The sequence below is a fragment of the Pseudochaenichthys georgianus genome, chromosome 7 (genome assembly GCF_902827115.2).
Source record: "Pseudochaenichthys georgianus chromosome 7, fPseGeo1.2, whole genome shotgun sequence".
NCBI lineage: Eukaryota > Metazoa > Chordata > Actinopteri > Perciformes > Channichthyidae > Pseudochaenichthys > Pseudochaenichthys georgianus.
Window position 1 is genome coordinate 30,839,333 of NC_047509.1, and position 14,938 is coordinate 30,854,270.

Consider the following 14,938-nt stretch of genomic DNA (forward strand, 5'->3'; position numbering starts at 1 on the left):
CACCCATCCTGTACAAGCAGGGGAAATATATCATCAGGCCGATCCACTGTGAAGTGTTCAGAAACATGAATCTGTGAGGAATAAACCTTTGCCTACTTCTGGGCTGCTGTATAAGCGCGCCATAACCTGAAATACCTGCCCTTTGCTCTCATGCCTCTCTTTGTGTCCACACACCTTTTTATGTCCCAACAATAACCCGGCTGTGTTTGCGCGGGAACGACAGGTGAACAAAGTGCAGGTGAGTAAAACTTGAGAAAGACACACCAGCAGTTTGAGTGGTGGGAGATGGGGGGGCTGGTGGGGCTCAAGGCCCCCAGGGGCAAACAGGGGCCTAATCCATAGCCTGGATGGGGCTTGGCTGGATCTCGGGGCAAGGCAGCCCACTTTCGGTCTTGAGGTGTAATTGTCGGGATTAGTCTCTCAACAATGAGCACAATGCCAGAGCTGGATCCTGTTTCAGCAGGGGCGTGCCACAGGGCTGCACAGCTACGTGGGCAAAGATGGAAGGTAGCGATTATTTGGAGCTCTAATTTAAACAAACTGTGAAATTCTAATCCCAACTGCAATAAAATCACTCATTATCTACTCATCAAACACCTTTAAAATCTAAGATAGGTATTACAATAAAGCTAAACTTCAGTGATGTACTTCAGATGATAAGCTGATTCAGGCTGTGTGGGGATAGAACAACTGAAAAAAGACTCAAAAACGTCATCAGTAACCCTCCACATGTTCATTTTAATTTGTGAGAATATATATGTTTTCAAAAACAGAGAAAAGTCATGATGAACTGACAGGGAGTCAACAGTACTCATCCATGGACAAGTAGCAGGCTTGTGGAAGTGTCTTACACTGTAGGCTTTTGGCATAAAACATATGAAGTACCACATATCTCGATAAATGAGACTCAGATTATACTGTCCAAGATGTAGTTTGGAAACATATAGTTTTGCTGTTGTCCAGAATCTATTCTATTTTTCTTTTTTCTGCGTGGAAACAAAATAAACAATGTTTTTCTTCACAAATTAAGTAACACAGGGTTAGTAATTGACATATAAATGATCATTTTAATGGTGTAGCATTCCTGTAAACATTAAATGTTTTTTCTTTCACTAACTCAGTCCCTTCAAAGGCAGCAGTTGGTCAATTGCTCTGAAAGGTTTGCTTTGTTTAGGCCTCTCATTTGCATACCAAATGAGGTTTGGAGAGAAGGCAGGGGCCTGCCTGAGCTTATTTGGGTACTGATGGCTATCTGGCTCACTGGTAACGCAACTCAGGATGTGACATCCATCAGCAGCACTGACCCAGCAGCCCAGACAACACACACAAACACAGAGGCAAATACATCTGCAAACACATGCTCACAGTCACACCTGCTAACAGGGCGCTGCTCCAGGGGCACTTTTATGGCACTGTAAAAATAACAGAGCCCGGGGAAGTGTTATGGAGGTATAAAAAAGATCATTTGTGTGCATGTTTCTTTTCATTTGTGTTCCTAATTTGATAATTCCTACTCTTAGTTTAGCACAATGTTTACCTTCATGTCACTTCTTGCCTTTACATGGTGAATATGGTTTGCTTGGATTTCATTTTCTATTTAAAGTTGTGCTTGAAATCCAAACAAACAACATTTTACAGGATACTGTGAATGTCACCCAGTTTACTGCTTCATGAATGTATTCTTCTTTAAACTTTTGGTTGACTGAGTTACACCCTAACAAATGTTCTCCTATCAACTCAAAAACATAGCGTATTGTTTTAACGATTTTAGTTTTCCTCTCTACATTACACCTCAGATCAGATTCAGAATTTCTTAATTGGTCCCGCAGCGGGGAAATGTACGGCGTTACAGCAGCAAAAGTTCAGTGCAGATGAAAGGCAAAAGAAGAACGTGTATACTTATATATAGTTAATAAAAAGGTAAGCAAACGTTAATTAACAGCTATTAACAAAGGAGCAAAAACCAAAAGTACACCATGGTGAAAAGAAAATTAAGGAAATATCAAATAGTGTTGAAACCGCTGGTAAAGTTAAACAACTATAAATAAATTGTAACGTGATAAAGCGTTAATTGTACATTAGTGTATTTACAAATGAGCAGTGGTATTGTAAATCTGCTTTTATAGTTGGAGGAGTGGTGGGGAGATTCTTCATTAAATAGACCTAGACGTGTTTCCTTTTAGAGGAAACTAATGGTGCTTTTCCACTGCAGGACCTAGCACTGCTTAGTACGGTATGGTTAGGCCTTGGTCGGCCTGGCTCACTTTAAGCTGCGTTTCCATTACAGTTTAGGAACTATAGTAACACAGTGTAGGCGAGGCGATCGGCGGGCGGAGCGACGCTGCGTAAAACTGCCGTGACGTCATCTTCCATGCGAACCACAAAACCAAAACATCAGCCGTTAGTCGTTAGCACTCACAACTCCTCATATCTGTTCAGAAACTAGACACAAGTTAAACAAGTACAAACCACAGACTGTCTGTGTCATGGTGAATACAGTCGCTGGTTTATTTATGTCTATAGGCCGTTGTTGTGAGTGTGGACGGAGACTATACAACGTTAGCTTAGCCTGATCGATCCGATCTCCATTCAGAAAACACGCATTTTAAAAGGTTTTTCGCCTGCCGTCTGTCTGCAGACCGGTATCAGTATGTTGTTACTTCGGCATCATTTTGAAACGTGTATTACAATTAAATCACAGTCAAATATGTTCATTTTGTTGTAGTTGTAGCCCCCTTGCCAGCGATTCTCTCTGACCATTCAGCAGTCGAGAGTGTTTACGTCACTAGTTTAGCATATTCAGCCCGGTTGTTGGCCCGGTAAGAACCTCGATTTTGGAGGGCCAGAAAAAAGGTGAAAAAGTAGCCCTGAGCCGGAACTACCCCTAGTGGAAAAGCAAAACAAAGCTTAAACTGTGCTACGTGCTGCAGTGGAAAAGCGCCATAAGACTCATGTTCGTTTCAGCTTCCCAATTTCCTTGTAGCCCTTTCCTAATCTGCATCCAGTATCCAAGGAGACTATAAAGCTGGACATGTGTCTCCCCCCTCCAACTGAAGCCATGATGTAGCTTTTATTGTGCTTAGCCAACCGAGAGTCACAACACACAAGAGGTGACCTTGAAGGGCAAAAAAAGGCTGTATGAAACACAAGAGAGTCAACTTAGTTTGTGTTTTCAAAAGCAGTATAGACGAGGAACAAGATAATCTGTTTATCTGCCTTCAGACGTTAGTATCAGGTAAAACATATATGTGAGAATAAGTGACTTTACAAGTCTATTTGAGTTGAATTTCGTACAATACTTTTAAAAACTAGACCAGGTGCCACAGGAAAAGTAGGACATGTTTAAATATGTAAAACAGTGTGTAATGCAGGGTTGCCAACTCTCACGCATCTGGCATGTGACACAAGCTTTCACTCTCCATCTCACGCTGCCCAAACTATTCTCACGCCAAAAACAAGATGAACCGGCATGTATATATTGTATATACAGTGGGGCAAAAAAAAAATGTAGTCAGCCACCAATTGTGCAAGTTCTCCCACTTAAAAAGATGAGAGGGGCCTGTAATTTTCATCCTAGGTATACCTCAACTATGAGAGACAAAATGAGAAAAGAAAAATCCAGAAAATCACATTGTCTGATTTTTAAAGAATTTATTTGCAAATTATGGTGGAAAATAAGTATTTGGTCAATAACAAAAGTTCATCTCAATACTTTGTTATATACCCTTTGTTGGCAATGACAGAGGTCAAACGTTTTCTGTAAGTCTTCACAAGGTTTTCACACACTGTTGCTGGTATTTTAGCCCATTCCTCCATGCAGATCTCCTCTAGAGCAGTGATGTTTTGGGGCTGTCGCTGGGCAACACAGACTTTCAACTGTCTCCAAAGACTTTCTATGGGGTTGAAATCTGGAGACTGGCTAGGCCACTCCAGGACCTTGAAATGCTTCTTACGAAGCCACTCCTTCGTTGCCCGGGCGGTGTGTTTGGGATCATTGTCATGCTGAAAGACCCAGCCACGTTTAATCTTCAATGCCCTTGCTGATGGAAGGAGGTTGTCACTCAAAATCTCACGATACATGGCCCCATTCATTCTTTCCTTTACACGGATCAGTCGTCCTGGTCCCTTTGCAGAAAAACAGCCCCAAAGCATGATGTTTCCACCCCCATGTTTCACAGTAGGCATGGTGTTCTTTGGATGCAACTCAGCATTCTTTCTCCTCCAAACACGTCTAGTTGAGTTTTTACCAAAAAGTTCTATTTTGGTTTCATCTGACCATATGACATTCTCCCAATCCTCTTCTGGATCATCTAAATGCTCTCTAGCAAACTTCAGACGGGCCTGGACATGTACTGGCTTAAGCAGGGGGACACGTCTGGCACTGCAGGATTTGAGTCCCTGGCGGCGTAGTGTGTTACTGATGGTAGCCTTTGTTACTTTGGTCCCAGCTCTCTGCAGGTCATTGACTAGGTCCCCCCGTGTGGTTCTGGGATTTGTGCTCACCGTTCTTGTGACCATTTTGACCCCACGGGGTGAGATCATGCGTGGAGCCCCAGATCGAGGGAGATTATCAGTGGTCTGGTATGTCTTCCATTTTCTAATAATTGCTCCCACAGTTGATTTCTTCACACCAAGCTGCTTACCTATTACAGATTCAGTCTTCCCAGCCTGGTGCAGGTCTACCATTTTGTTTCTGGTGTCCTTTGACAGCTCTTTGGTCTTGGCCATAGTGGAGTTTGGAGTGTGACTGTTTGAGGTTGTGGACAGGTGTCTTTTATACTGATAACGAGTTCAAACAGGTGCCATTAATACAGTTAACGAGTGGAGGACAGAGGAGGCTCTTAAAGAAGAAGTTACAGGTCTGTGAGAGCCAGAAATCTTGTTTGTTTGTAGGTGACCAAATACTTATTTTACCGAGGAATTTACCAATTCATTCATTAAAAATCCTACAATGTGATTTCCTGGATTCTTTCCCCCCATTCTGTCTCTCATAGTTGAAGTGTACCTAGGATGAACATTACAGGCCTCTCATCTTTTTAAGTGGGAGAACTTGCACAATTGGTGTCTGACTAAATACTTTTTTGCCCCACTGTATATCCTATATATATGCAAAGGTCCCGCTACTGACACGATAGCAGTCATTTAGTGCGCATATGTGTAATTAAACCCATGATATCAAAATCTCACTCCAGCCAGGTACCCAAAGTTGGCAACCCTGGTGTAATGTGTTGTTAGAAGTAATGTAGTAGTTTGTTGGTGTGAAATAGGCTAAAGCACTGCATACTGCATCATGAGCTTATATCAAATTCAACCTGCTTATATATTTGAATATTTAAATATTGCAAGGCTTGCAAGGTGTAGCTGGGCTGATGGGCTACGTTTAAACTGCATGTTTGTGACGGCTGTTTACATATTTCTCCTAAAAGTGGCGAATATCATAATAATATCAGATTCTAGTGTGAACCGGTCCAGAACTGACCCGCATGCACAAAATAAAGTAATAAAGACATCGTACACAGCACACTGTCCTACTGTAAGAAAGACTATAAGGAATCCACAGGAGTTTACTATTTTATTAATACAGCGATGTGGAGTCGAAGCCGGCAGATCTGTGAGCAGACGATAGCGAGGATGAGGAGAAAAACAGGCACATTTTTAATCATGGTACTATGTGCATGTCCTGTCACCTTGTGCTGTACACAAGTCCAATATTGCTATAAGTTATCCTGTGTGTTTTACACAAGCTTTGGTAGTTACGGATACAGGTAACAAGATAACGTAAGCAGTATACAAATAAAAGGTAACTTTCCTTAAAGTTACAAAAAAAAGACATCAGATTATTGTCACATTTCGAAAAACGTGTGATTATTACAAGGTTACTAAACAACGACAACTTTCTGTTGGTAAAGGAACAGACTTTCTTCATGTTGTGTAAGCTTTACTGTTCTGAAAGGCTGATACAATAAGTGTGGATCACTACACTTACAGTACTGCCTGAATCTGCTTTATGGTTTTCACTTTCTTTGGTTCATGTGTTCATTTTCTTAAGTCAGTATAGGTGAAACTATGAGTTCTTAAAATACTGTGTTTGAGCTTAACTGTATGTATTAAACTAAAATGGAGCATTTTCTGTCAGCTCAGATTTTATTTCTGCTTTTTAAACAGTGTTTTCTAGTCGTGTGTTTTACTGGTGGTGAATATGCTTAATGAAAGGCAGGGTTTCCTGTAAATAAAAGCAGAGGACACGCTTTTTTTTCTAACGTCATATTGTTCTGTTGTCTTAAATAAAACTGTTTATTTTCTCTTGTATTTATTTGCATTGTTTGACATTGAGGTCATTCAAAAGTAACGGAAGTTAATCAGGTTGCATTACTTTTATATTTTGAAACTCAGATTTACAGGTATCGAGTCATTCTAACGTACCGCAGACCCTGATCACTCTATATGCAGCATCTGTCCGTTCAGTCTTTTCTGTTGTTTTATCCACCTGTCTCCCTGGCTCAGGTGACTATAGGATAATTACAGAGATTCACATTGTCTTACAGGAAATTGGAGGATTTAGCCCAGGTGTGATGTTTAAAGGCCCCTCATTACACTGATCAGCACTCAACCATCATTTCAAGTCTCTCGCCAATTAGCTGCATGTCTGCCTTGGCTAAAAATAGCATACATTATTCTTTAAGGTGAGTTTGTCTACATTTTAATATTTAAAGTTGTATTTTGGACTTTCATCATGGTTGTAAGGAGAAACAATCCTGATTTCTTTCTCACAAAGCCGGAGGATCCCTGAGGGGGCATCAGGCGGTCTAGCAGCCTCAGCCGTGCTCTGACTTGCGGCCTGACACCAGCGGAGGGTAATTGGCCCCGGAGGATTTAGGGCGGGATGGTGGGTGAGGATGGCGCGGTCGTATCCCATAATCTCCAATGGGGCAGTTGCCATAGAGACAGATTGAGGCACACCAATTATTACTGCATCTTATTCCACAACACACCTGTTTGGCTTCTCTGCTGCTTTAGAAACAAACGGCTTCTACACAGAATCCATACATGAACAAAACCTACATGTTTTTTAATGAAGACATGTTAAATGTATTTATCATATTGTTTGAAATACATAAGCATCTATTTAGCCGTTGCAAAATACGACCAAGACCTCCACACACTGTCCTATCCGATTGTTGCATCACTTTGATGATGCATTTCAATGTATCTCTTACATTATTTAAAAGGAAAAACATCCATTTAAGCTTCATTTTCTGAAAGTACAGTCCATATCTGTTCAGATGTGGTACAGTACCGTCCAACTTGTGTATGTTGGTCACCCTTCAATTTATTTACATTCTTAATTTGGAGCTACCGCTAGCAAGGGGCTTAAACTTGGACGGTTCACTATCCAGTTTACTTCGCTGTTTAACTGAGCTTCTAATCTTATATTACTGTTGTTTTTGCTTTATTATAACTTCTTGATGTCAATTAGCTTGTTTTTCTCATATTTTGCTAAGATAATATAACATTTAAATTAAAAAGAACTTATAAATATGTGAATTCAAGAATGTTTTTTGCCAACTAATGGTTTCTTCGCATCGGTGGATTTAGATCATGAACAAGAGCTGATTCAGCATAGGCTTATCTAAACAGATCTGTTGCTTTCTCAGTTGTTTATATTAAAACATAAATGACAGAAAGGTGCCAGGAGTGTGTAATATCCAAACACAGGACTCGTATTACATGTCACAGTCTGTCGTCATCTCAGCCGATTGATCGGATCAGAAGACACCAAGTTATTGTATTTCGCCAGACATTTTAGAAATGTACTAATAACTAAAAAGCTTTAGTGAGCGGCCTTCAGTCACTAGATCTCAATCCAGCTGCACACCTCTGGGAGAATATGAGCAACGTGTCAGACAGCGCTCTGCACCAACATGATTGAAGACAACGGGAAGGAGAACCTCTTATCAGGTAATGCTGTTCATCCCTCCAGTATAGATGAACACACTTAAGAATCTATGACAATGAATCAATCAATCAAATTGCACCTTTAATATAACTTAGAGCCTTATAAAGTTCTTTGCAGAACTGATGAGCTGATAATACAACAGAACAGTGTGTCCATGGAACTGCCCCTCCCTACCTCAAGGAACTCCTCACCCCCCTTACCTCCTTGCGGACCACCCGTTCCAGCAACTCCAATTTCCTCAAACCCCCCAGGACTAAGCTCCGTACTATGGGAGACCGGGCCTTCTGCTCGGCTGCTCCCAGCCTGTGGAACGCCTCCCGGACCAAATGAGAGCACCACAGACCGTGGAGGCTTTTAAAAAAGGCCTCAAAACCCATCTCTTCAAAAGAGCCTTTGCCTCGACCTTTGTATCACCCTTTTATTTATTTTTTTATTTTTGTATTGCTTTTTTTATTAATTCTACCGTGTTGTGTAATGTTTATTTATACTGTTCATGCTCACTACTTGTAGCACTTCGGGATTTGAATTCAAATATGAAGTGTTTTATAAATGGAACCCATTATTATTATTATTAACAAATGTAAACAATACAATAATGTTAGACTAATAAAACAATACATAATGAAAATGCAACAGTAAAACCCAGAAAAGCATTTTTAGACATGAATACATTCAACTATATTCAAACTATACAAATGACGGCCATGAAAACAAGGAGTAACACCTTAAACCCTTTTTGTTGTTCCGTTAAATGTCTCTGAATATACTCCTGTCTGTCTGAATTCAAACGCACTCCAGAGTTTGCCTTGTTGCCAGTCAAACACAGCTGCAGAGTGTCTGTCAGGTCAAGTTTCAGTCATTCACAGAGGAGACGTTGCATATTGTTTAGGAAATGAGTGTACATGCTGACCTCAAGGTCACCTGTGCCCTACTTTAAATAGCAGCCCTGCCTGCCTAACGACTACATGTGGCATTGTCAGAAGCTTTCAAGGGTTTGTGTGTGTTCAGTTTGAGGGCATTATGAGGTGCCATGATAGCGCAGCATCTCCAAACACACCTGCGCGGTTCTTCCAAAAAGACTTTCTGTTTGGTCTCCTGTAATTAGCTCACTGTGTAATGTGTTTGCTGAGGCATTAGCATGCAGGGAGTGACAATGAATGATTTTGGAGGATGAGGTATATCCATTCATCCAAGCGTAAAACATTTTTGAATGGCATTAACAGAAGGCCCTCAATAGGCCCGTCACACAGGCCTATTGAGATTAGGCACCGAGGGAAGTGTCCTCCTCTGTCGCCGCACAGAAAGCAGATCATCGTTTGGGTCAATAGTGAGTTGTCAATTAATTTACAGTATTACATTATTAGTAATAGGGTTCACATACATGTCCATTGGGAAGAGCTCATTTCTTGTCCAGGTCCATCCAGTATACTGTTTTTACGCCAACACTTTGGTGGCCATCCGGTGCAAACGCGCTTCAACGGCCCAAAACATTTCCATTCGGAGAAACGCACTGCAGTTTCCAAGACGATGCAAATACGAAAACACACATGTGCAGATGAAGGAACACATTCACCAACTTTACAACACATGTGCAGCATTGAACAAAGCCTTCCCCCACTTGAGGAAACATGTGCCGGGTTCACTAAAAGTGCTGCTTACACCAGACCCTGCAAATACACAATTAAAAAAACACTGAAAACACTTATTTTTGTTGTTGGCATCCTTTTTGATACTGCTTTTTGCAGACTCATTTCTTATAAAAAATTGCAATTGTAAACATTGAAATATGTTTGTATGCACGACAAGTAGCTTGGTTGACAGTTACAGAAGCTCTTTGCAAGTAGCAACTCACGAGTCCCGAGAAAGTCTTTCTTTGGAGATCCTGTCTGCACTGACATCAATTTCATTTCATTTCAAAAACTCTGACAACTAGACAAATAGGTAAAAGACTGAACAATGGATTTTCCTTAGGAGGAAACTAGAGAGCAGACACATCATATTGTTCTTGTAGAGGACTGTTGCACAACTGACAGGAAGATAACTAGGAATTTTAAAATGTCAATAAAGTCTCAAAGTAGTGTCCTCCCCTAGTCTCAATATTGATACTGCTGGCAGGTAGAGCGGTCTGACTGTATGAAAGAAGTTGTAGCTTTAAGCGTTGGTTTGAACAGTTCCCAGGCCATGAACATGTGCTACCTTTAAAGACATTGCTCCCCCTTTTCAGACTTCTTGAATGTCTTTTTTCTATATGTGATTATTTTAATCTTGACCTCTAAAAAGTAGTCTAATGAAGCAAGGTATTTTTTGGGTAAACTGGTCAAACCAGCAGACGTGTTCCCAGTGACAAATCTGTCACTACTTTTTAACTGTGCCCTACGGTTACCATCACTGGCAAGAACATCCGTTTTAAGATCCACTGGTCACATTTCAGAGTTGGCCTATGTTGCTTACGTCCTCCTTTAGACTAGTGGACAGAATGGGAAAGAATATTGCACCTGGCTTCATCCTCCCCTTTTCAGTTTTCTGTTTGGGAAACATATGTAAATAAGCACATATTCTACAAGATAATCCCTCATATGCATATTCAAATGCTTTGAGAAAGCTTTTCCAATACATATTTGCCTTTAGTAATCAACAGGGAACGATTCGCAGTGATGTGGTTAACCTGTATTGTCTCCATTTAACATCAGTATATGCATGTCTTTTATACACGGCATAGTGCATACACACAATACATGGCTAACAACATCACTTAAAGTCATGTGAAGTGAACAAGGTGGGCTTGACACACTTTAAGAGCAAATACCATAACAGATGATTTATATCGGCTTTCTGAAAGGGTCGTACAACAGTTTGGAAATATTTTTTATTTAAGGTGATCTCTAGGAAGACAACTGCTGCACGGATTTCCCCCAGAAGAGGAAGTCATTATCAGCATTACAGTTATTTAAAGTTAAATACTGAACATGAGGGAAAGTTTAAGCTCATTTCACAAAAGTATAATTATTTCTGTAAAGCTGTCTTCACGTGTACAGCCTGAGCTGGGTAAGGATGATCCCTCCCACAGAGTGTATCATGGGGGTCCGGCTGCAGGGGAACAGCAGGTCCTGCTAATGATGCAAGACCTGTTTGTGATGAGGAGGGTCTCTGGGGAGGGGGGGTTCAGGTGAAGGTAGGCGAGGAAACGGCCCACTGGGAGCAGTTACCAAGGAGGAAACGCAGCCCGCCTCCACCCCCCCCCACCTCCTGTGTTTGAGGCCATGACAAAGACTAAATCAAAGAGTACATCAGATATCCTATGGTGGCTGTAGAAAGCCGGAAGTCAGGTGAACATTAAAAAACATGCTTGAGTAGCTTAAGTCTTTACACCAATTTCAAATATAGAGCAACACCTCAGTGTGATTACCATATGAAACATTTCCCACAACTCTCCTTACTCTTCCTGCTAAATTCGCTTAACTGAAAAAAACATCATGTCAGAACTAATATACAACTGAGCTTTTGTCGTATAAAAACAAACATCCCTTTCCCTTTCACAAACAAGGGAACACATGGAGGAGAGACACATCAGGTAGCCTAACTAGGGAACAAACTACTAAACTACTACATATCCAGATGAAACTTCCCCAGTTGCTTACTTAAATCAAATCTATTATATTTTGCATACCTTTTTTTCAGAATTGTTTATCAAAAATAAACATGTGTCTATTCTCCCGGATCAGAAATGTGACCATTGTATAGAACAAGTTCAAAATGATGTTATTTATTAAAGAGGGTTTCATCCTCCAATTCTAAGACATGTAATAGAAGTCAAAGAGTCCAAACTGTTGAACAGTGCTAGACAGTGTTGTAGTTGTTGTGTCTCCCCTTAGGAGGCACATTTGTGAATTTTCCAAAGGAGCATCTCCCAAAAAACCCATTGGAAGAAAAAGTGTGTCCTTCATAGTAGAACATGCATTATCCAAAACAACCTCCTCACAAAACCAGCACACAACTCTATTGGCGCTTTTCCACTGCAGGGCCTCGCTCGGCTTAGTACCGTATAGTATGGCCTTGGTAGGCCAGGCTCGCTTTATGCTGCGTTTCCATTACAGTTTAGGAACTGGGGTATCTATAGTAACGCAGTGTAGGCGGAGCCGTGACGTCATCTTCAATGCGAACCACAAAACCAACACCAGCCGTTAGCCGTTAGCCCTCAGAGCTCACAGCTCCTCATATCTGTTCAGATTCAGAAACTAGACACAAGTTAAACAAGTACAAACCACAGACTGCCTGTGTCATGGCGAATACAGTCGCTGGTTTATTTATGTCTGTATAGGCCGTTGTTGTGAGTGTGTGGACGGTCGGAGCATATACTGCGTTAGCTTAGCCGATCTCCATTCAGAAAACACGCATTTTAAAAGGTTTTTTGCCTGCCGTCTGTCTGCAGACCGGTATCAGTATGTTGTGATTTCGGCATCATTTTGAAACGTGTATAACAATTAAATCACGGTAAAATAGGTTCATTTTGTTGTAGTTGCGATTCTCTCGCGAGTTTAGCATACTCAGCCCGGTTTTTGGCCCGGAAAGAACCTTGATTTTGGAGAGCCAGAAAAACTGTGAAAAAGTACCCGCTAGCCGGAACTACGCCTAGTGGGAACGCAACCAAAAACGGTTAAACCGCGCTCCGTGCTGTAGTGAAAATGCGCCATAAGTCTCCTCTCCCTGATGCAGCTGCTGCAACAGGCTCAATACTCACCATTAAACGCAACGTTTCTATTTGCTGTACAGAGTAGACTTGACCAATATTTAATCTACTGGATCCCCTTAAGTATATTATTGAGTTATAACTGCTGCAATAATAATTACCCTCATGTAATCCTTTTCAGAGAAGAATAAACTGCCTCTACACAAACTAGATGCATCACATTTTTAACAAGCTCCTTCTTGCTGTCGTAAGTGTTTTATGTATCCCAGCATATAACCCTCATGAAAGCATTGTTTCTCATCACTCATGGCTGATGCCAGTAAATTACTGCTGAGCAATGCAAAAAGATTGCAATTAAATTGGAGTTATACCTCAGGGAGATTTATTGTTTTCTGTAATGGTCATGGCCAACATATACATCTGACCTCAGCAGCGAGCTGTGCAGGGAGAAATGAAGATCTCCCACCGGCTAAGAACATTTCTTAACAAGCAGGAAGATTCTTATTGAATGAGCTCATTATTAAAGCTTATTATGGTAAACCAGAAACTCATCTGTAATGAAAGACAATGATTTCCAAGACAAGTCATTCTCAAAGGGAAAGTGTTTCCTGCCTCATGTCGGGCTTTCTGTGAACATGCTGCGTATCTTATCTACTGAGATAAAGTGAATGACTTCGGTCACATCTGTAGCTTTTGCTCCTCATGCGGATAAAGCTAAGGGGCAAACAGGAAATGATGAGGTTTTTGAGTAGATATTATAGTGAAATAAACTCGTTTTCCAGTGAAGTGGTTTGACTCTTTTGTGCAATTTGCCGCCATAAAGCTGAGGAACATCAGGCCGGAGCTCGATGAGCAAGAAGACTTTGCAGAAATACTTCAAATGGTGAGTTTGCCAAACATAGGGGTGAGTGGAAGTAAGGTTGGAAGTGCATCACAGTCTGGAAAGAAAGCATTGCCCCAGACTGACTCTCTGAGCTCATGTGAATCTGATGCAGGTCAATGATTGGCGCTTTTCATTCTGTTGTATGAATCAGGAACAAATGAGAATCAAAGTCCACGGGCCTAAACATTAGCTGGATCTCTCAGAGAGCTACACATTAACACGCTCAGCGCTCAGCCCTCAGCCGGGGTTTACAACCCTCCAAACACACCCTTTTGATTTGGGCGCCGCTCTGTCAACAATGCCGTCTCCAGACGCTCGGCCAGTGGGTTCATCTAGTACTTCTGGCCAATCAAAAAGAGGCAGCGAGGTGCAACACGGTCCCCCGAGAGCCTATGGGGGAGCAGGAGCCATGGAGACCAGCTGCTTGTTGAACAGAGATGGGTGAGGTAAAGGTGAGATGTTTTATTGCCAGTGCTCTGCACACAGCAGAGTGTATGTCTAATCTGATCCTTCAGGAAGATGTTGGTGTTAAAGAAGTTTTGAGTCAACACGGTAGCCTGATAACCTGACGCCCCAGATGTTTGTTACACAGAACCATGGGAGAAGCCAACATTGGAAAAAGTTTGAGAAAGGGAGGCACTTTAAAAAAATACTTGGCAGGTGATTTGATAAACCATCTGTCAATCAAACTCTTGCCAAAACCAGTGGGGGAAATAGCAAACACGTTGAGAAAAGTAGCAACGCTCCAGAACAAAGACGAGAGTCTATTTCCTGTTTCTGTCTTTTCACAGTGCCTCTTTAGAATCTAGAGGCAGGTCCATAAACTCTAATGGGAAACAGACCGTGAACTGAGAATGTGGCCGATTCATTAGCCCAATAGTCAACAAACAAGTACTGGATCGATTATTCATAAGCCACATATCTTCCAAACATTCTGACAGACCACAAAAAGACAACGCACAAAAAACTTTGTTCGAGACCACTTTGAATTGTCCACCTCAGCAAGACACTCACGTGAGATCTGACAACACTGCCCGTTAACGTTAGTCGAACTGTGTCAAAACTTTAATGCCATATATTTTACTGTCTATGATATCTTTAGAAAAGCCTGCAATGCCTTTCTTTGCTTCCTTTCAATACAAATTAAAAAATAAAATACTCGCGAGTCTCAAAAAAACTGATTATTGTAGCATGTAACCTCTTTAGCCGCCGCCATTGTTGTTTTTAGTGAGCAGTCCTCTCCTTGCTGTCGCCTGCACCAACAACCGTCGCTGCCAGTGTCTCCTCACACACACAAAATAATGCTGATTGGTGACACACTGATACTTGAAGCATGTTAAGATTATTTTTTGTGTGAATACGGGATCGTATGATTAAATCCAGCTGCTATGCAACGTAGGTGGACTGCAGT

The 14,938-nt window shown here is 41.3% G+C and overlaps 1 protein-coding gene across 1 annotated transcript in view; it reads right to left on the reverse strand.

The window, feature by feature from the left end:
- ttll10 (tubulin tyrosine ligase-like family, member 10) overlaps positions 1-14,938 on the reverse strand; it is a 36,490-nt gene that overhangs the window by 21,195 nt on the left and 357 nt on the right. The gene's annotated exons all lie outside the window — the stretch shown is intronic.